This window comes from Thermobia domestica, chromosome 16, assembly GCF_964235325.1.
Source record: "Thermobia domestica chromosome 16, izTheDome1.hap1.1, whole genome shotgun sequence".
Classification (NCBI taxonomy): Eukaryota; Metazoa; Arthropoda; class Insecta; order Zygentoma; family Lepismatidae; genus Thermobia; species Thermobia domestica.
This window is the reverse complement of record NC_137469.1, coordinates 996,468-1,017,465: the sequence shown is the minus strand read 5'-3', so window position 1 is coordinate 1,017,465 and position 20,998 is coordinate 996,468. Positions and strand designations below refer to the sequence as shown.

Below are 20,998 nucleotides of genomic sequence, written 5' to 3'. Positions count from 1 at the left end.
AGTTCCAATAAAATGAAAGTAATGTAGAATAGATTTACGAGTACGTAGCCCTTGTACCTTTGGACATAAGATGTGAACCAGTTGCATTTCTTATTCTTTTAGGAGGTAAAAATTGCTGCATTATTCAAAAAGTACAAAAGGAGCAGAATTTACGAAAACCTCATAAAAAGTAATAACAGAGACTAATTGAACACAAAGAAAGAACAATCAGCAGTGTCAGTGTACACTAGTTTTCTTAGTTTAACGTCATACACCATGCACTGAGGGTAAAGGAGACTGATCTGATGATGAGATGGATGATAATGGCGAAATAACGGAAGTGGGAAGAAACGGGGAACCCCGAGAAAACCCATGCACACTGTTTGTGCACCACAAAGTCCACTTGGCAAAAGCTGGGATTGAACCAAGGACCCCATGTAAGATGTACACCATGTCAGGTTTTTTCTTCTTTGAATGTTGAAAATAACTTATGCAAACTCACGTTTAGATACAATTGGGTTGCATACTACCAAGGAGCAATCAGTCGATAATAATCCCCTATGGGAATACCTGGGGGAGTATCTTCGGATCACCTCCATCAACAAACTCCAGTTAACTTTTCACTTTATATATTAGTCAAAATTTATGCTGATCCAACACAGTAGCGGATGCAGAAGGTAAAAACTGGGGGCAACTACAACCAAGACCATGCTAGGTATAGCATGAGTTTACTATAAATTTTAGAAACTGGAAAACTGGGGCTAGGTCCGCCACTGAAGTAGTTCTTGAGCTATTTACTCTACCGGACATGCACTTAGGGTAAATAAATATATAAAGTGATAAGCAGTAAAGCACGAGTGCAGGTAAACATGTACTTTAGTAAGAACAGAACTAGTAGATTAAATATCGCCCGTGCAGTCAAATTATTCCGGGATGAAAGGTTTAAGAAAGATAGACCATTATTTCCAAGTACTTTTCAAGACTGTCGTCTTCACATATTTCAAAGCTAAATTTATTAATGTCGGAAAGATAAATTTACATAGTAGTCACCAATTTACGTATAAGTTTGTCAAATAAGTAAATCGAAATTGACAGCCACCGATCAGAAGAAGACAAACCCACTACAATTTCATTATTCTTTTTAGAGAGAAATGTTTGCCGCTATAATATTCTGGGGGTGAGAGCACTACTGGCGGGGACTTATTCTTTCGCAATGCTGGTAATTCTAGTAATGCTTTCCAAATATCCTTTGCAATGCTCCCAAACTTCTAAGCATAACTCTCTACAGTAACGATGCCAGCTTTAATTTCTTTGAGGGGCACATATTTTGAATATACGGAAAAACGATAGTTTTATATTGTTTAACGTACATTAGAATAAAACTTGACAGTGCCACCCCCATCTGACTTCGTCACTGGCTCTCTTCCTTCAGGAGTCGTTGAGGCTATGATGTATATTTCAGTCACCGAGACTCAGGGATATTTTTCATGGTTGCACGTAAACTTGAGGAGTTTGAAATAATGCTGTAAGAAGAGGCTGTGTCTGGGAAACAAGGAGTCATTGTCCTCCTGAGCCAGTGAACGTGGGGTCAATGTGGAAGAAGCTCTTGGGCGAAATGACAGAATACGCAATGACTTGTGCGTGTTTCTCTTGGCAACACACACATGGAACAGTCGTCAAGGGTCACCCCACATTCACACTTACACGCAAGGACTGTGTGAAAGAGCCTTCTTAACGAAACACGATATTACCCCTAAGAATTAAGACAATTTACACTTTCTCTAAATTAAAAACAGCCAAGGATAACTGTTGCTTAACGACTTCTTTTCACTTCTCTTCTAAGGCAGTTTCAAAGAAAAAATGAGTTTTGAAACACAAAGTTTAGTTTAACGTTTAGTTACATCGTTTAACCTAATGGACTAGAAAATTTCGTCATTCTCTTCTTTTAGGTGGTCAATAATCCATCACTATTCCTGCCTAGAAAGCCGCACTGGAAGAGACCAACGACTTCAAACAATAACGGCTCTGATTAGAGAAAAGATGGGTGACCGTACTCACCAAATGGTGATAGCATTGGGCGCACACCCAGCGTCGCGAGGGGAACTGGGGAACTACTTGAAAGAAGTAACGATTCCCTGTCTAGAAAGGCAGCATTAACAGTAAGGGGAGACGATATGCTGACAACACATCACCCCCTGGAAGCACAACTGCCACAAACCTTGGCCCCAAGGGGCTCTTGCGCCAGGAATTTAGTTTTTTCTTATTTATTTATTTTGTGGTGCGTGGGGTTCTGGGGGTTCTCCCGTTTCCTCCCATTTTCTTCATTCCATCATTTCATTTCTCTCTCATAATCGCAGTCTCGTTTAGCCTAGCCGGCATAAGCGTGGGACGTAAAACTCAAATATTTAATTTTATTTATTTCTCCTCGCCTAGAACGGTGATATTGAACTTTTTTCTTCCCGCGTAGCCCCATGGAAGTGTGTTGTACATGCAGGCTGATTCAAATTATAGCCAACGATATGAAAAGTAAATTACACAATTCATTGCTTGTTTCTATATACAGTGAAACCTGTCTTTAGCGGAATCGTACGGGACTTCCAAAAATTTCCGTTAAAGTCAGATTTCCGCTTAGTGGAGGTAGACCTTTCCTCTTAAAAAAAAAAAAAAAAAAAAAAAAAAAATACATGCTTATAAAGTATGAGAAAATATATTGTTCTACGTACATTGTTCGATTACAGTACTTCTTTCTTCTACGAATAAATACACAAAAAATTAAAATGAATACAAAATATACTCTGCACACGTTTTCTTTATTTTTCTAATAGCCAAGCAAGATTTTCTGTGTACATTGCTGCTTGGCTGCTTGACTTTCCGCATACACTTTAGCCTGAGAAATTATACTAAGTGAATCAGAATCATTTTTCCGTAAGGCAAATTTTTGCAGTTCCTTTAAACTTCTGAGCATCTTGATATGTATTTATTCTACACTCTTCTTGGAACTCTGTATCGTATTCCTCTTCTTCCTCTATCTCGTTTTCTTCTTTCCGACATTCCGTATGATTTTTGATTAAGTTGCGGGGATTAAGGACAATTTGTGGGGGTGAATATGAGTAGTGGTTGGGGAAGGTAAACACTGTCCAGAAATATTTAACAAAAGAACTATTTTATCGCAGACAGTGTAATGTATATGTCTCACAAAATGTCTAAACATCTTCTAAATGCTGTAGTCCGGAACTCAGAATTTTCCGTTAAATGTTTATTTTTCTTTCCGTTGTCCGCGTAACACAGTTTCCGCTTAATGAAGGGGCTTTTTACACGTGTTGTTCTCCAAAATTCATGGGACCGTGAAATATTTCCGTTTAAGACAGTTTTCCGTTTAATAAAGGGTCCGTTGAAGACAGGTTTTACTGTATTTAATAGAATTGTGTTACTGTATAGGACTATTTTAAATTGTATATACCGCGTAAGAATTCATCGCGTATTCCAGATGGAATACCACTGGTCTAGAAGACAAAATGTAATATCCAATATGTACGGAATTAACGATTAATCACTACGAACTTCATATAGCATTGAGTCGATCTTGAGCACGAGAACAGCGCTTCTGTCATAGGAGAAACACAGTAAGTGACATAGTAACGTACGTAATGGAGTGCAGAACTGTTCAACCTTGAAAGGAAATTAATATTTAAAAAAAAAAAATAATAATAATAAAATAAATAAATAAATAAATAAAACCACGAGAAACTCCCGAATGAATGAGAGTGCCTTGAAACCGAAACAAATAATAAACTTTCTTAATCAGTTGCTAACCATATTAATAGAATTTTGTTCCGGGGGAAGAAAAATCAAATTCTATTTTATGGTCGATTAAAAGCTGAAACAAGCCTCTCCTTCAGTTGTTTTTAGCAATGTGAAAATTAAAATGAAATAAAATGAAATCTAAGTTCTATGTCCCACGGTTATGCCGGTTAGGCTAAAGGAGACGGTGATTATGAGAAATAAGTGAAATGGTGGAATGAAGAAAGTGCGAGGAAACGGGAGTACCCCGAGAAAACCCACGAGCACGGTGTTTGTCCACCACAAAGTCCACACGGTGCGAGCTGGGATCGGACCAGGACCCCAAGCATCGGAGGTGAACGCTCAACCACTGAGCCCCAGCGCTCCCCCCCCCCCAATATGAAAATTAAGATCAGATCACTATAATTAGCATATGTAGTAGTGTTAAAGAAGGGAAATCAGTTCAAGTTAACAACTGTTTATGGCGCTTTCATTACGTTTTGGATACTCCTCATTCTAAGAATGTCGCTGATTGAAGGGAATGGTATATCGTAACACAGATTGTTAATAATAACAGGTTTCTTTGATCAGTGGCGTATGCAAGAATAGTGTTGTCCGCGAGACAAGATTTTTTTTTTTAAACTCGAGACAAGATAAGAAACATTACAATTCTACTCTAGTTTTTCGAGACTAGACATTTCATGAGTCTCGCGGGCAACACTAGTCCACCCGAGCCTTAAATCTCAGAGTGTTTTAGTGTAACAAGATTCATAGTATAAAAGCTAAAATTGACGAAGTGATTGCATATACGAGCGCAGTGAACAGCATTATAACGTTTGAAGATACGCGAGTCATTACACAATATACTTCAGTAATACACATGGTTTATATGTAGTTACATCACACCTTACGTGGACTTCTCATAGCGTGGAAGGATGTTAAGTTCTGGATGAAGAAATTAAGGTGAAAATCGGGGCGTAAATTGTGTACATAAATTTTCAAAACGAGACAAGAAAACTATTACCTGTCTCGTCTCGTGGAAAACACTACGTAAGAAGGAGTATCTGAATTTTAATCCCCCCCCCCCAATTGAACGAGATAATATGAAAAATTAAGATATGTATACAAAAATCCTTGAACTACATGAATTTGGAACGTTAAACCTCCCTCTCCATGATGAACTCCCGTATACGCTACTGATTTTGGTCAAATTTTAGTTACGTTTATTGCATGGTTCGGAGGACAATTCCCAGTGAAATTGCATAACTACCCATATAGTACAGAGATGTGATTCCAGGGATATCGAATGAACATTTTTCCAGCCATACAGTCGCATGCTATATCGATAGTGGCTGGATTTATTTTGTGTAGTTCCATCTGAATGTGTGATTCAAGTGGGAAGGAGAGAGAGAGAGAGAGAGAGAGAGAGAGCGAGAGAGAGGGAGAGATCTGTTGAAAGTAAGAACTCCTGTTAGGAATAAAATTTCACGGAGGAGCTTTTTGATAAAAGCGAACGGGGTGTCAAAGGCTTGAAAGGTGAACCAACCAACGAAGGAGAAGAGGACAGAGAACTCGTGTGTTGTTTGGAACAAAGGACCTTTTGTGGATGTGTCGGCGGCTTTTGAAGTGAAAAGTGATTTGTACATTACGTAGGTATAAGGAGAGGAAAGAGCTCCACAGCGCATAATGCAAACAGCTTTACAAGCATTTGACACTTCCTTTGCAGTGTTAAGATAAGCTATATTAATTTCACTCAGGATCCTAATGCATTATACTGCTTAGCTGAAGACAAGGAGTTTATGAGAGAAAAACACCTACTCACTTAAGATTTATTAATGTTTCTATTTATTGCCAATATAAATTACTGAGGGAAAATAAGCCTATGAAACGAACTGTGAGCTGCTGAAGCACAGCACCTCGAAAATTATAGTACGTATAAAAGCAGACAAACCCTGTGTAACTATTTCGGAGGCAGTTGACAACATGGAATAAAAGGTAACAAAGTATTAAAGATAAAATCAATACTAATACGCAAATCGAAAATCCCCTCATAGGGACTCGAAGCGGGGAGAAATCGCCCCCTCTGGATTTTCGAAAGGAGTTCGGTTCTTCGAAATACATGTCAAAATAAATTAGATTTGCTTACTCGACCACTACAGTAGACCTAAGAGTTAATAAAGTTTAATGCGCGTCAAAGTGTTATATGCATCAAGATGTGTAGCCTATATTCGCGACTTCGCTTTGTGTCAGTCCTTTGCCTCCTCTTGGAGAAAAAAAAAAAAAAAAAAATCTGCGGCCGTTTGCCCCCTCCCAGTGGCAGGTCTAGCCCGGAGCTGGGGGACCTAGGCCTTCCAGTTTTTTGAGTGACAAAAAAGACATTTGTATATTTTAGGAAGTTTATATTTAAACTTCTGATACACCTATCATAGTCTGGATTTTTGCTGCCCTGCCCTCAAGTTCTAGATTCGCCACTGCCTCCTCTGTGTCCAAGGAACATTCTACCAAACATTGGGGGGGGGGTGGAATATATATATTCTGTAGACATTTATCTTGTGTTTTTATTTGTATGTTTGTAGGTTTTCACTACACGTGCCACGATATTCATTATCATTTTGTATGTAACTGATTAAAAAACATCACGGTAACCTTGGACGGTGGGACACTGTTAAATGAACAGCTACTTGTTCTCAAGGAGTTTCATCTGGTTACAAGAAACGATGTGGACACATTAGTTTTATACCATTTCAGACTACGTCGTTCGAGAGAAATCAGACAAAGCTGGTCTTTAACAAAAGTATGTCTTCAATTAGCATAGGGTATTCATGTTAAGCTCTGTGGTCGATTTTATATACGAATGAGTAATAGCGCATACAGGGTATTAATAAACTCCGTGTAATAAATTTAGGTAATGATCCCGTGTATCCTTATACCTTCACACTCCTTTGGTAACCAGGGCCGCGGTGGCTCAGTGGTAGAGCGTTCACTTTTGGTGCATGGGGTCCTCGGTCGTCCCAGCTCGCGCCAAACGAACTTTGTGGTGGACAAATACAGTGTGCTTGCTTGGGTTTTCTCGCGATTTTCTCACTTTCTTCGTTCCACTATTTCATTCATTTCTCATCATCACAGTCTCCTTTAGCCTAGCCGGCATAACCGAGGAACGTAAAACTTAAAGATTTAATTTTGTTTAAGTTTCCTTTGGTAACCACATAACGAATCTCAGTGCTTAAATGTGAATTCTCGTGCCCAATTCGTTACTTTATACAATTCGTTAGTAGTACCGTGGAAGGTGGAATTGTGAAGCATAGATATTTCGATAGAGCAAACATTATTTCCTGTGAAATTTCTTGAACCGCTTGCGATGGACCCATTTGAAGCCAGGGCGTTCCAAATCTTGATGCTTCGTATATTCGGTAGTTTATAACTGTGAAAGCAGACGTTTCCTGATCCATGTTTACTACAATTTCCTTTCATTTGATGCAAGGAATCACCTTTCGTGACACAGAGTTCATTAACACCTTGTATAACGTACATATGTATTTTAATACCAAATTCTCTGTAAGTGTACATAGATAGTGTCGAAGAGGAAAATTATGACTGGGCCAGGCATCGAACTTGGGTCTTCGCTTACTGACCACTACGCTACCCAGTCTTTCTCCAAACTTTCGCGCTTCAGGTTGGTGTTCATTACAAGTTTTATTGATACAAATATAAAATACAGAAAAATATAAATACTTGCAATTCAAAAAGTTCAGAACGAAACTATTCATTGTCACAAAATCAAAGCCGTCTTGTTTTATGCCACGCCAATCGAATCAGAATTATTGCTAGACACATCCCTATTATCAATCTGGAGGGCACGGTAGCCCAGTGGTAGAACACTTACATGTGCTACGTGGGGTCCCTGGTTCGTTCCCTAGCCAAGTTTGTGTACAACATTATATTCATGGGTTTTCTCGGGGTAGTTCCGTTTTCCCCCCACTTTCTCATTCCACCAATTCTTCAATCATCATTTGCTTTAATCATCGTCTCCCTTAGTCTAAATAGCATAATCATGGGACGTTAAAGGGAAATATTTCATTTTCTGTAATCAATCTATCTTTATATGACCGTCCTACCTTCTTGCTCTACCAAAAAGATTCCTTGCTAGAACTGTATCTATATATATAAAAGAGAACGTACAAATCCTTTGTGAACTCATCACGCTAATACGGCTGAACCGATTTCTTTCATTTTTGGGGGGTTGTTAGGATTTGGACCCTAGATGGTTTTTATCATATCACTTTAATTTTTAATTACCAGTGTCTTGAGATAATGGACTATTCAAGTCTCCATAGTTCATCATAGGTAAAAATAAACGTATGTATATGCAACCCGCATGACCACGTGACTCGGCGGGTTAACATAAATGACAGGCGCTTGCAATTTGAAAGCGAAAAAGTAAAAATTATCTAAGTAACAAAGTTTATTGCGTTCCGGGGTGACCGCAGCGAAGCGGGGTGAACGCTGCTAGTACAATATACCTCAGGTGTAGTAGTATTCCCCCTCCCCCTACCGCAAATATTTCCATCTTATTATCCGTATAATATTCAGTGACCACTCACACGTTTATGTTTACTTAGAGACCAACTTTCAGATTCATTCAATGCAAGATGAAGAATTACACTTTCGCAGATTTTTACTTTTAATTTCTTTGGGATTAATCTCGACATAATGTAGTAAATGCACTTTTTGCCATTAAACTATTATTATTTTCGTTACCGCTGTTCTTACTGGCTATCCTAAAACTATTTCCGTATCCCAGCCAGTGATTGTTCCTGAGAACTGTTCCATTGTGGAGAAATCTATCGAAAGTTTCTTTTGATGGGAAAGAGTTTCCTTTTCTTTTAAAATACCATACCATATCAACTATTTGCTAATTACAATCAAAAGCGAGAGATCTTTTCAAACTCCTACAGCGTCATCCAAACAAAAGAGATTAGTTTAGAAACAAAGAGGAATATTAAAGAAAGAAAAAAAAAAACTTGAGAATATATTCCAGTGATCACCATTCAGAGCCATCCTTAGTTAGGAAATGAGGTGAAGAGGAAATCTTTAATGTCGAGAACTTTCTCACTAAAGACTGGAGGACATCATAAAATATGAACTGAAATTTACAGCTGGAAGTTTCTCAGTCTCAGTGAGAACAACACTCCAAATAGCTATCAAGAGCTGTTGTAACAAATGAAAGTTCATTTTCTATTGGTGTGATGTAGAGCATGGATTACTTACGTAGGCATTCGTTCTCCATTTTTCAACATTAAAGCAAGTAGATAAGATGGCATCTGTAGGTAGAATGAAATAAATTTTGAAAGCAACGAGTCATTACGTATGTATTAAAAGGTACAGACCAACTGAGGAAAATTTAAAAAAAAAAAGGCTGGGTGCGGGATTCAAACCCGAAACTTCCCAATTACAAAGCGATAATGCATACAGTTCTTTCACGCGCGTTCGTTGGTGGAAGGTTAAGAGTGGCAAAAGTAGTACTTGTAACATAATATCTAGATAGATGGATGAATTGGAATTTAGTTTCCGGTTTACCATTGAGGTTATCATATGAGACATGTACACTCATGTCCAAAATTATTGTCGCATACTATAAATATGTCCCTGTAGGAATATTATTTGATAACGAATTTGCCCGGTACTTCTTATAATGTTAGTGAGTGCATAATCGGCAAAGACATGTATGTGGCAAATTTCATGTCAAAAGAGCAGTAAATAACAACAATGAAACGAAAATTAAACATTCTTGTCCATTTAGCAACATTTTGTTTTACTCACTCTAATTTTCGTATTTATAATTCTTTTCCTATATAATTTACCACAAATATACATTTTCCGATTATACACATAATATAAGTATTAAAAGTACTCTGCAAAATTATCAAATTATATTCTTACAAGAAGACATTTAAAGATATGCGACAATCATTTTGGACATGAGTGTACATACAGCTTAACGTATAATTCAAGCCATATTAACTTCCACTAGGAAATACCTTGAGACATGCACTGTCTTTTGCGAACACTTCTCCAACACGAGTAATGTATAAAGAATGTTTACATGATGGTTTAGTATTCAAAAAAGATCGTGTTTCTTAATAGTATTGAATAATTGCACCCATTTATTTCTATGGGGAATTACTTTTCTATGTTCTTTCAAATAGACTGAAATTTCAATGATTCTACTGATTTCCATCTTCACACCACCAGATAAAATGAAATAAAAATTTTAATTAATTGTCGCACGCTTATGCCCTTTGGACTAAAGGAGACTAATGATTAATCAAAGTAAATGATTAATTCTTTGTGCTGTCCCACAGGGACTCGAACCCGAGACCACGGGCATCAGACGAATGCCGGGATAATACGTTTTAGTATATTGACCCTGTGCAGTTCTGGACTAAATAATCACCCCCACGTCTTCTGATTCTCAGGGCTTCTAGTGCAAGGTGGCCACGAAAGGACTACCTATCTGGAAATTTGTCAATATGTAAAAATTCATAGCCTATATACCACGTTACAAGCTCTTTCCTGCCTGCATTCAAGAACACCTATTTTGGTTCAGAGTATCCATTTTTATATTTAAAACAATTCTGTAGCGCATTTATTTATTTTTACGGTAATAATTTATGAACTCTTACTACTAGTTCCGAATATTTAATCGAATCTTAAGCAAAGCTCGACCAGCCTTGGATAAGCCGTTGAAATAAGTAATCCATGCTATGCTACGAAGGCTTATGCAAGGTTTAAGTTTCTTCGTAGAACATTATATTTTCATAAAATATAAAATAATCGTTGTCTTTCAGCACGGGACCATAAAATTTGTAGATTAAACGATATAGTTGACATCAGGGGCGTCATTTAAGGGGGCAATTGCACTCCCCAGAAGAGTTTGAGGAATACATATACTTTAATCGATTGTCTACTAATATAAAACGTGAAAGTCTTATATGAATGATACTCTTGTCCCCCCTCAAGTCTGAAATGACGTCCCTGAGTGACATTTAACTGAGAACATTTTAAAAGGCTAAAACAAACTTTCCGATCTTTGTTAATGTAAGAAAGATGTCGAATCTTATGGTTAATGAGGATTGAACCTATAAACGTCACTGCTAAAAGATGTTCGAAATACGCATTACCCTTCGATAAACTCTGCTGAAAGAGTAAAGAGAATCACGCCCAGATAGATGTTAACCGGTGGAGAATGTTTACTGCCATCTAACGGCGCGAGTGTGACTTTCGGCATTCTACAGTTGTGTGTGTGTGTTTCAATATTAGAAAATGGGATATGGATGGCCAGTTAAAGTCACCGTTACCCACGAAGCTTGTAATACATTGACTCCATTAATTAACTCAGGCGAGAGAAGCTCTCTAGCTATTAAAAATAAATTAAATGAAATGTTTCAACTTTACGTCCCATGTTTATGCTGTGTAGGCTAATAGAGATTGTGATAGTGAAGAATGAATAAAATGGTGAAATGAAGAACTTGGGAGGAAACGGGATAACCTCGAGAAAATCCACTCACATGGTATTTACCCACCACAAAAAGTTCACTTGGCGCGAGCTGGGATCAAACCAGGAATTCCCACGCACCAGAGTGAACGCGCAAGCTGAACTGCCACTGACTCACAACAGAATTCGAAAGTTCGTTTTTGTTCTAGAGTTATCGTGTGGAATAATGAACGGGCGGATGGACATAACACAAGAGGTACTAGCGTTATCCCAATAACAGTGAATCAAGGTTATCAAATTTTAATAGTATACCAATCCCACGCATTTGGCCGAGAGAGCCGGGCTTTAGAAACTATTATCTAGACTGCGTGGGAGAAACGGTACAGTCAGAAATTGGCCGAAATTAGATAAATCAAAACTGGAAATCTGTGTGTCATGCTTCACTTCCGGTTAACTTCGTATAAGTCAATTCTGAACGTGAGTTGAATAATCGCGTCTTGGTGCTGTTACTATAAGTGATTAATACTTATGCGTGGTAAAATTAAAAAATCGCCTCCTGAAAACATGTTTTTTTGACTTACCCTGTTTCTCCCGCACAGTATAGATATATTTGCACCTGAGTATGCCCCTCCTGTTGTAAATACGAGCAGTGACTTCATTCAGAAGGAATTAAATTAAATTCAACAAACTTGTTTTTAAAAGTGTTACTGCTACAAAACAATAGAGCACTTACAAAGTATTTATATGTAGGAGGATTGACGTGTTCCACCTACGTCACTCGAGTGGAGGCACCAGGTGCGAAATAGTTTCAAAATGGCGGGGAAAACCCATTATATATAAACTTCTTAGTTTTTTTTTTTTTTTTTTTTGTTTTTTGTTTCTGTTTGTAAATAACCAAATAACAAAGAATGATTTTTTTAAAAAATAAAACCTTTAATACTTACAACCTTCCATTTCATGAACTGTACTTGTTTCAAACACGCTGCACCTTCTAGATTTCCAATCATATGGAACTTAAATGAAAATCAGATCTAACCAAAGCTTAAGTCACTAACCTATGACACACTCTCAGCATTATACCAGTGCCTTCATCGGACACGTTGGGCCTTATGCAGAGTCGTTTTGACGTATGATTAGCGTCATACTAAAGGCCTGACTACTACAGGAAACATGTTAGTCGAACTCTTTAATATGGCACTAATCACGTGCCAAAACGACTGTGCATAAGGCCCGTTATCTCTAAGCTGATGTCTGATGAAGGGAACTATATACGTATTAGCGAAACTGTAATAATCAATGTTTGCTTTGGTTAGAGTTTACTTTTATACATCTCCAAAATTTCTAGAATAATAATAATAATAATAATAATGTTATTTCGTTCATTAGACACAGTTTAGTATCTGTTCAGAAAGTACGGGAAATCTGTAGCAAAGACCCTTAATTTCTCTGTTATACATTAACACGTCCTAGTAGTGTAAGCGGAGGATATGGTCTCTTATCTACCCAGAATCAGGGGGGTGCCTATTCCCCAAATGCTTCAGCGCAAGCTTCCCCAATGTTATCATTCTTCGGTTTGATTGTATCATTTTCAACGAAAAATTATGTCCCCCAAAATAATCTTATGAGCGCAACTTGCACCTTGATATCCGCCTGTTGGCACCCCTGCTCTTGATCACCCCTCTCTGTCGTATTATTATTGGAAAGTTTGCTGGGGAGGACGGTGGCTCAGTGGTAGAGTGGTCTCTTTGAAGTAAAGATTTCCTGGTTCGATTCCAGGCCGTAAGTGTATTCATGTCCATTGGTTTTCTGAGTTGTCCCGTTACCTACCACGTTCTAGTTTCAGAAACTTCTTCATAACATGCACTTACATTAATCACCCGTTTCCTTTAGCCCACTGGGTATAAATATGGAATGAGTGAGCAAATCTAATTGACAGGTGAACTTTACAGTGCTCTCTCCAGACACAAGAAATTACTTTTCGATTAATTTTAAGACGACTTTCCAAACTTCTCTAAGCTGGCCCGACCCTACTCCACTGTACCTTGTTAAAGCGGTCCTACATATCGATGAGGAGCTGGAGCGCGTACTGTAAAGTTTACTCTTATCTGGGATGTAATAGAGCATATAATTACCTTATATTTTTTAGTACAGTGTATACTTTGGGAAAGAATGAGCGTACATGGAGTGGGTACACGCTCTATTTTTTGAAAACTGTCTAGCGTATACCTATCACGAATTCTAGCATATCAGTGACTCTAATGTTTTGACATATTTCGAAGAAATGAACGCCCTTGGGCATTACTGTACTTGTCCCAAAAGATGCAACAGACAATCAGAGTGCTTTATATTGTCATATTGATACGTGCAAGTGACTAGCCATGTAATGAAACTAATTTTTCTATTTTCAAACCATCCCACTACTTGAGCATTTTTGATTCCAATTCTATTTTGAATCACAGGAAAACAAGCTGCTCATCCTATCCTGCTGAACTAGCCCCACATAACTATTAGGGTGAGTGGGCTAGAATCTGCTCTTAGGCAGAACAATCAACAACAGGGACAATATTTAACTTTAGTTTGATTTATTCGTATCAATTTTTAAAATCTTGCCTATGAGTTTCCAGTTTTCTCCCACTTTCTAATTCCACCAAATCTTCCATCATTCCCTTGCCTTTATCATAAACGTGGGACGTTGAACTGAAATATTTCGTTTCATTGTTTAAAAAAAAAATATCGTATATAAATAGCACTCCTTTGGATAGTAAAATTATAGTCAAGGTGATTCCCGGTAAAAAATACTCGAGTTATGAAAACACGGGGGCCACTGACCTCCGCCAAAATAAAGGTGAAATGCTGACTGGTCTTCCACGCATTGGTCTGCAAACAAAATTGACAAAAAACATTGTTAACCGTGTGCCAATTTCCTCCTTTTCCCCATATACCTGTATTCTTTTGAATTTGTCCGCAGGTAGGAAAATCTTTTGAAGTGTTATATGATCGGTCCGTTGTTGGAACCAGTTCCGTGAAAAGACCAGTTTTAGAATTTGACGTCCTGTGTGGTCCATGCCAGAAACAATTTGTTTCAATAGTCTTCACCAAGTTTAACTTTCCAATCTTCCAATGGCATTGTATTGATTGGACAAATCATAACACTATTTTCAAATACACAATGCATTTAGAATATATTGATAAATGTGAATACGGTTCAATTGATAATTCACAAATTCTCCGTATCACATTGCTTTCACAATATAATAATAATAATAATAATAATAATAATAATAATAATAATAATAATAATAATAATAATAATAATAATAATAATAATAAAGCTAAGTACTATAAAAAGGTTATATTAGTTACAAAATCGGGTAAATTAAAAAGAAGTTTGTGCGGTGTAACGTGGGAATCTTCAACATCAGGCACAACCACTTGTTGCTTGTTTCAACAGCTATTTCGTTTTTCGCTGAATACCGTACAGTTCAGTACTTAAAACTACAAATAACCTAAACACCTTGTAAGATATCTTACCAAAATCAAATACAAGGAAACATGTTGAAAACAAAGGTCCACACTAAAAACTATTCACTCTTGCATCCACACAATTGGGCCACTTGTGCCCTCGACGGGTGTTGTCCAACTGATTGGTTGGTTAGGTCGTAGGGAACAGAATTTAGCTTTTGGCTGTTAGCCAGATGGTGTTGCCAACTCTATGGATATATGTACTATATTATATAAATTAATCATGCATGGGCTCTTTAGGAAATGAAATAATTTGAGATGCACTTGCATTCATGGCCGCCTGCAGCGGGGGGCATAGGGGGTAGTAGCTCCCCTGGATTTTTGAAGTACTGTATGTTCAGTTCTTGGAATTGCATGTCAAAACATACTAATTTATTCCAACATACTATAGTACTACATCTATAGTAAATACTACAGTAATTTAGTTTATTTACTACTATAGCTAATGAGGATAAATGTGTAAATAACTGTTGTTTTATATTATGTACTATGTGCACACATGCATCAAGTTGTGTATATATTTGAAACTGCACTTGTGTGTGTGTGTGTCTTTTTTGCCCCTACCTGGAATCGGTCTTTTGCCCTCCTTGGAAAAATTCCTGGGAAACGGTGGCTCAGTGGTAAAGCGCTTACCTCTGGTTTCTGAGGTCTCTGCTTCGATCCCCGGCCAAAGTCAATTTGTGGTGGACAACATCGTGTCCGCAGGTTTACTCGGGGTGCTCCCTTTTGCTCCCACTTTCTCATTCCACCAATTCATCCATCATCATTCATTTGCTTTGATCATCGTCTTCCTTAGTCTAAAGAACATAAACGTGGGACGTTAAATTTAAATCTTTCACCAACGGGCATTATTCCGTAACGGTTTGCATCAACGCAACACAAAATTTGCGATTTAGTTTCCGATAATCGGCATAGCAGTTATTTGTGTGTGTTGCACTGCTTTCCCTTGCTGAACGCAGAATTTTGCGAAGACTGATAGGGAATAACCCCGCAAAGGTTGACACTTGATTTCGGGAGGTTATCACTTCCTTTATTAATGTGAATATAATTGTTAACCATTTTAGGATTTCCACTTTTTGAGGTAAATTTTAGACTTTCAGTCAAACCCCTACTGTTTCCTTACTATTTATTGTAGAATAATGGTCCATACCTCGTTTTTCTCACAATAGAGTATCCTTTCCAATGGTACCACTCGCTTGTCCGTATCATACGTCAGAAATGGGAAAATCGGGGAAGACCGGGAGTTTTTCGAGAAAAAAATATGCCCTTTTGGCCCGGGGCTGGGTTTGCATAGGAATCTGCAACTCTCTTGAAAAATACATTGTTATGTATACAATGCATGTGCAAAATTTAAACCTGATATCTTGAAAACAAAGACAGATTTTTTTTTTTTTTTTGAAAATCTGGAGGCGGAGGTGACATATAGGTCTACATGTCCGTATCATACACCTGAACCGGGAAATTCGGCAAAAAACTACATTTTCCTGAAAAATCATCCCCTCGGAATAGTTGCGCTACTCGGGCCCGAGTTCACGTAGAAATAAAAAAAAAAAAAAAAAAAGAGAGAGAGAGAGAGAACGTGAAAGACTCAAAGGTGCACACAATCCGTAGGCAAAATTTCAATGTGATATCTTGAAAGCTAAGGCCGTGAAAATTTTTTAAAATTTGCCTTAAGAAAATAAAAAATTGAACTCATTTCGGTTATCAGATTCCACCTTAAACTGTAGGTTCACGTCTCGTATAGCCTCGCTGCTGAACGGTACGTTAAAGTCAACATCAGCTTAACCAATCGAGTGCGTGTGGACAGGGAATCAATCTTGAATCCGCTTTAAATTTAGTAAACCCTTGTAGCTGTAGCACCATGTACTAAAAAGGGACGTCAAAATCAAAGTATCCATCGAACAAAACTAATTCGCCAAGACTCGAAAATAAAACGTCGCTTTAACAAAGCACGTACTTCATTTTCTTTTAATTGTTCTTACTTTTTAGATCGCTTCTCTTAGTAAATTAAATTAAATCTTTAAATTTTACGTCCCACGAGTATGTCGGCTAGGCTAAAAGAGACGGCGATGATGAGGAATGAAGAAATTAGAGGAAACGTGACAACTCCGAGGAAACCTGCTCACACGGTCTTTGTCCATCACAAATTCACTTGGCGCGAGCTGGGATCGAACCAAGGATCCCATTCACCCATGGTGAACGTTCTACCACTGAGCCACCGCGGCCCCTCGTCTCTCTTAGTGTAGACAAGATATCAGATTTTAAATGAAAACTACGGTGAACATGGAAATAATATTAATACAGTCGTTTGATAAGAATAAACATAGTTGTTCTTAATTGCCGTTATAATGTTAGTACTATACTATTGTTGAAAGAAGAAAAGAAAACATCGCTGATGAATATGTTTGTGTTATGGTTTCAAATCATGTGCAAGGAGGAACAGAACCTTTCATCTAAACAGGGCCGTGTCGTGGAAAATCAGCGCCCGGGGCAAGAGTATACGAGGGGGCCCCCATACATATATTTCAAGCAATTTTTTCTATCTTTTTTCCTTTTTTCTCCCGAATTTTTCACCCCCTTACTTCGGCGCCCAGGACGTTGCCCCGCTCGCCCCCCCCCCCACGGCACGGCCCTGCATCTAAATTTCATTCTCTTTAAAGAAAATAATTAAAAGCCTCTGATTATTGGTTATTTAGTCCATGCAGGAAACTTTAAGAGGTTGCAGATTATCCATGGAAATTTCCCTGCAAATCAGTCGTTCGTTGTTCAAGAATGTGTACCTTTCCTAGAAATGCGGATTCATGCTGTATTTACACAATGGAGTGGGGGAACGCCCTCTCAGCGTGACATCAGCAACAAAATGTCCAGCAGCCTCCAGCTTCCTTTGTGAAGGCATCTTCAGATTCATTTGGAGGTGAAGGGCCTGACACATATCGTCACAAAAAGATTCTGCAATCCTCTTTCTGCACAGCACAGATAGATGACCGTGCGAAAGTTTCTTCACTGCATCTTAGAATATTTATACAATAGGATCACACTGTGTAATTATTATTAACATAGAGAGAATGCCTTTATTGATTTTTTTAGAAGTCTATTAGGGATACTTACTAATAAATTAAAGTGAAATGTCTGCTACAAGGTAATTAAAGATGTACATCGTAAGTTCACATACTGAACATTCGCAGGTTGTGGTGCTCTGCCCCTTCTGCCATTTCAGGGTTGGAAATTATATGATAATTATCGAAGTCATATGGTAATTTCATCACTAGACAGTTTTTAATCCAGTGATGTGTGGTCAGAACATTGCTATTGTTCTTGACTTCATACATTTTATTTTATTTTATTTTTTTACTTACAAACGATGATAGAAGGATTTATGGTTAGGATTATATTTTAAGTTTAGCGTCTCTTCTAGCACCGAGGTATAGAGACATTGATCTACTGCTTAAGAGGCCTCATCACTGCGAAATTAAAATACCGCTAATTTTACAGTAATTATGTAATATCTTCAAATAGATAAAAGATAATCGAAAAAATGTAACAAGAGCTCCCTAGACAATATTATTTTGCATGAGATACCGTTATCACGACTCATTTATCTGCTTTCGATTTCCAGCCATTTAGAAAATCGGCATTTATTTTCGCGTTTCTAAATAACAGCAAACGAAAAGCTACTAGGTGACTCGTGATAATGGTACCATATGCAAAATAACATCGTCTAGGGCGCTCTTGATCCACTTTTCGATTATCTTTTATCTATTTGAAGATATCACATAATTACTGTAAAATTAGCGGTATTTTAATTTCGCAGTGATACAGACTGTGGGATCAAAACTACATCTAATCACACCAGGAATCGAATCAGGGTCTCGTACAGCAAAGGTACATTCGCTAACCGCTTAGCCAGGACAGGGCCCATGGTAAGGATTAGAAATTAGATTTCAGAAGCTATGGCCATGTTAACCCGTCACGTGTGAGGGATGGCGATCACCTACCGGGGAATTGGGGAATGAAAGAAGCACCATGCGATTATTATATTAGGTATTATTTCGGCATTTGCTTCGTGTGAATGAGGAAAACTCAGGAAGACTGCACTCAGGAAGGCTGTCCTCAGAAAGATTTTAAACTTTTCCAACCTAGTGGAAAGAGAAGAAAAATTGAGATTTCGACAGATTCGCACGTTTCATGCCTCCTACACGATCTAAAAGGGATTTTAGATGCCTTCTCGTGTGTTCGCCGTGATGCATGTACACTTACCTTGAGGCTATAATATTCAATGTGTCGAAATCAAGTTTGAAACTTGAGGTTTTTATAGGAGTTCGAAATCTCTTCTTAGTCTCCAAAATAAAGGTTGTTTTCTTCCAGAAAATATCATCCGGGTAGAGAGTGGCAAAATCAAAGTGTGAGAGGGGCTACACAAGGAAATATTTGCTAAAGGATTTGGTCCGCACAAAGGCTATACGTAATCTAATTTAATTTATTTTAGGTCCGGGAGCAAAAGAGGAAAGCACCTGAAAATATGTACACGGGGAATATTATTCTTGGGAATGAGATTTTTAGTTTTTAAAGTTTTTTTTTTCAAAAACGAAAGGTGATTTTGTTCATATTTTATAAATAAATACCTCGTTATTAATTTAAGAAATGGGAACAAGAAAATTTACTGTGCTAATTCTAACATTAAAAAAAAAAAAAAAAATTAGGTAACTGCATAGTTGTGTCACAAAAGTTGGTGAAAAAAGTGTTCCCATTGGAAGTTGAACACAAGGCTATGTGCGCTAACCATAAAGCTACGCTAGGCCTGATATACGTCACGGAATTTCCGGAATCGACATCTGAGTCTTGGTCCTGGTTGTCGATGAACAACAAAAAAATATTTTTCTCTACGTTTTTTAAAAATTTTCTTCAATTTATGAATATATACCAGCTCAAAGCACAAAGAGACTAACATTAAAGTGACAATTGTAATGTTCTCTGTATTTCTCATTACATCCATCTAGAAATGAAAAAAATGAAAATGAAATGAAATCCTTGAGTTTAACGCCCTACGTTATGCCCGTTAGGCTAAGGGAGATGATGATTAAAGCAAATGAATGATAATGGAAGAATTGGTGGAATGAGAAAGTGCGAAGACCGCGACAAATCCTACGGGCACCATGTTGTCCACCACACTTACTTGGCCGGGGATCGAACAGGAACTTCACGCACCAGATGCAAGGTCTCCTACCAGTGAGCCCTCCCCCTTATCTATAAATCAGAAGTTAATATTTAGAGCTTCTTTTATATTACAAATTTTGTTTCAATATCAGACTTCGTATGTATTCATATCAATATATCAAATTTTTGGGTTAAATACTTTGTTTTAGGTTTGCTGTATTGACTAAACCAGTGGAAAGAGGTGGATGAAACTATGACGCATTTTAGTGATGAAAGAATAGTGTCTCGATTGAAATGTATCATCCGTAAGCTATACGAGAGCACTATTCTAAATTATTACTCTTCGAAAAATAATTTGTATGAAAAACAGGGGAACGGTGACGGAATTATTACTATTATAGGTCATTCCACGTCTCCCAGTGGTTAAAACTCCGTCTGTTGTGAGCGTGGTTCGATTCATGGTGATGACACAAAATTTCCGATGTTAAAGAAACACTGCCAACATAATCAGAAATAATCGCGTTCAGACTCCTCTTGAATATGCAACCTTTTATAGTTGACGAAAAACTCTGGTGGACAGAGAACCCTTTGTTTCAATGTTGTTAGACTACTATATAGCCCAGCGTTTCCCAACCTTTTTCAACTTGCGGCACACCACAGCTGTAACTTGAATTCTCGCGGCACACCCATATATATATATATATATATATATATATATATATATATATATATATATATATATATATATATATATATAATTACCGTGGTATCTTAATGTGATTACTAATTTCCTTCTTACAGAGAAGAAAGCTCGATCACTGATTTTCCCCCGCGCTAAATCATTATACTTATTTTTCATTCTAATTTTAAAATAGAAAACAATAGCAATGAAATATAGGACTCGGGTTTTTAAAAATCCACTTTCTCTTTCGAAAACTGTATCTAACCTCTAACTAAAAGGGAAGATCACTAAATAACGAACAAATAAACAAATCTCCTATACTTTTAAAACACAAATGTAGGTAATTTGTATGCATGCTTGCTTTGTTGAATTTATTGAATATGTTA

The 20,998-nt window shown here is 37.5% G+C and overlaps 2 protein-coding genes across 5 annotated transcripts in view; one reads left to right on the top strand and one right to left on the bottom strand.

Moving 5' to 3' along the window:
* Positions 1-14,942, bottom strand: part of Inx3 (innexin 3) — a 30,820-nt gene extending 15,878 nt beyond the window's left edge. Inside the window, exon 1 of the mRNA XM_081742027.1 lies at positions 14,786-14,942. The gene's annotated coding sequence lies outside the window, so the exon portion shown is untranslated. The remainder of the gene's footprint in view (positions 1-14,785) is intronic.
* The window catches only part of spg (dedicator of cytokinesis spg), a 499,880-nt gene that overhangs the window by 317,510 nt on the left and 161,372 nt on the right, over positions 1-20,998 (top strand). The gene's annotated exons all lie outside the window — the stretch shown is intronic.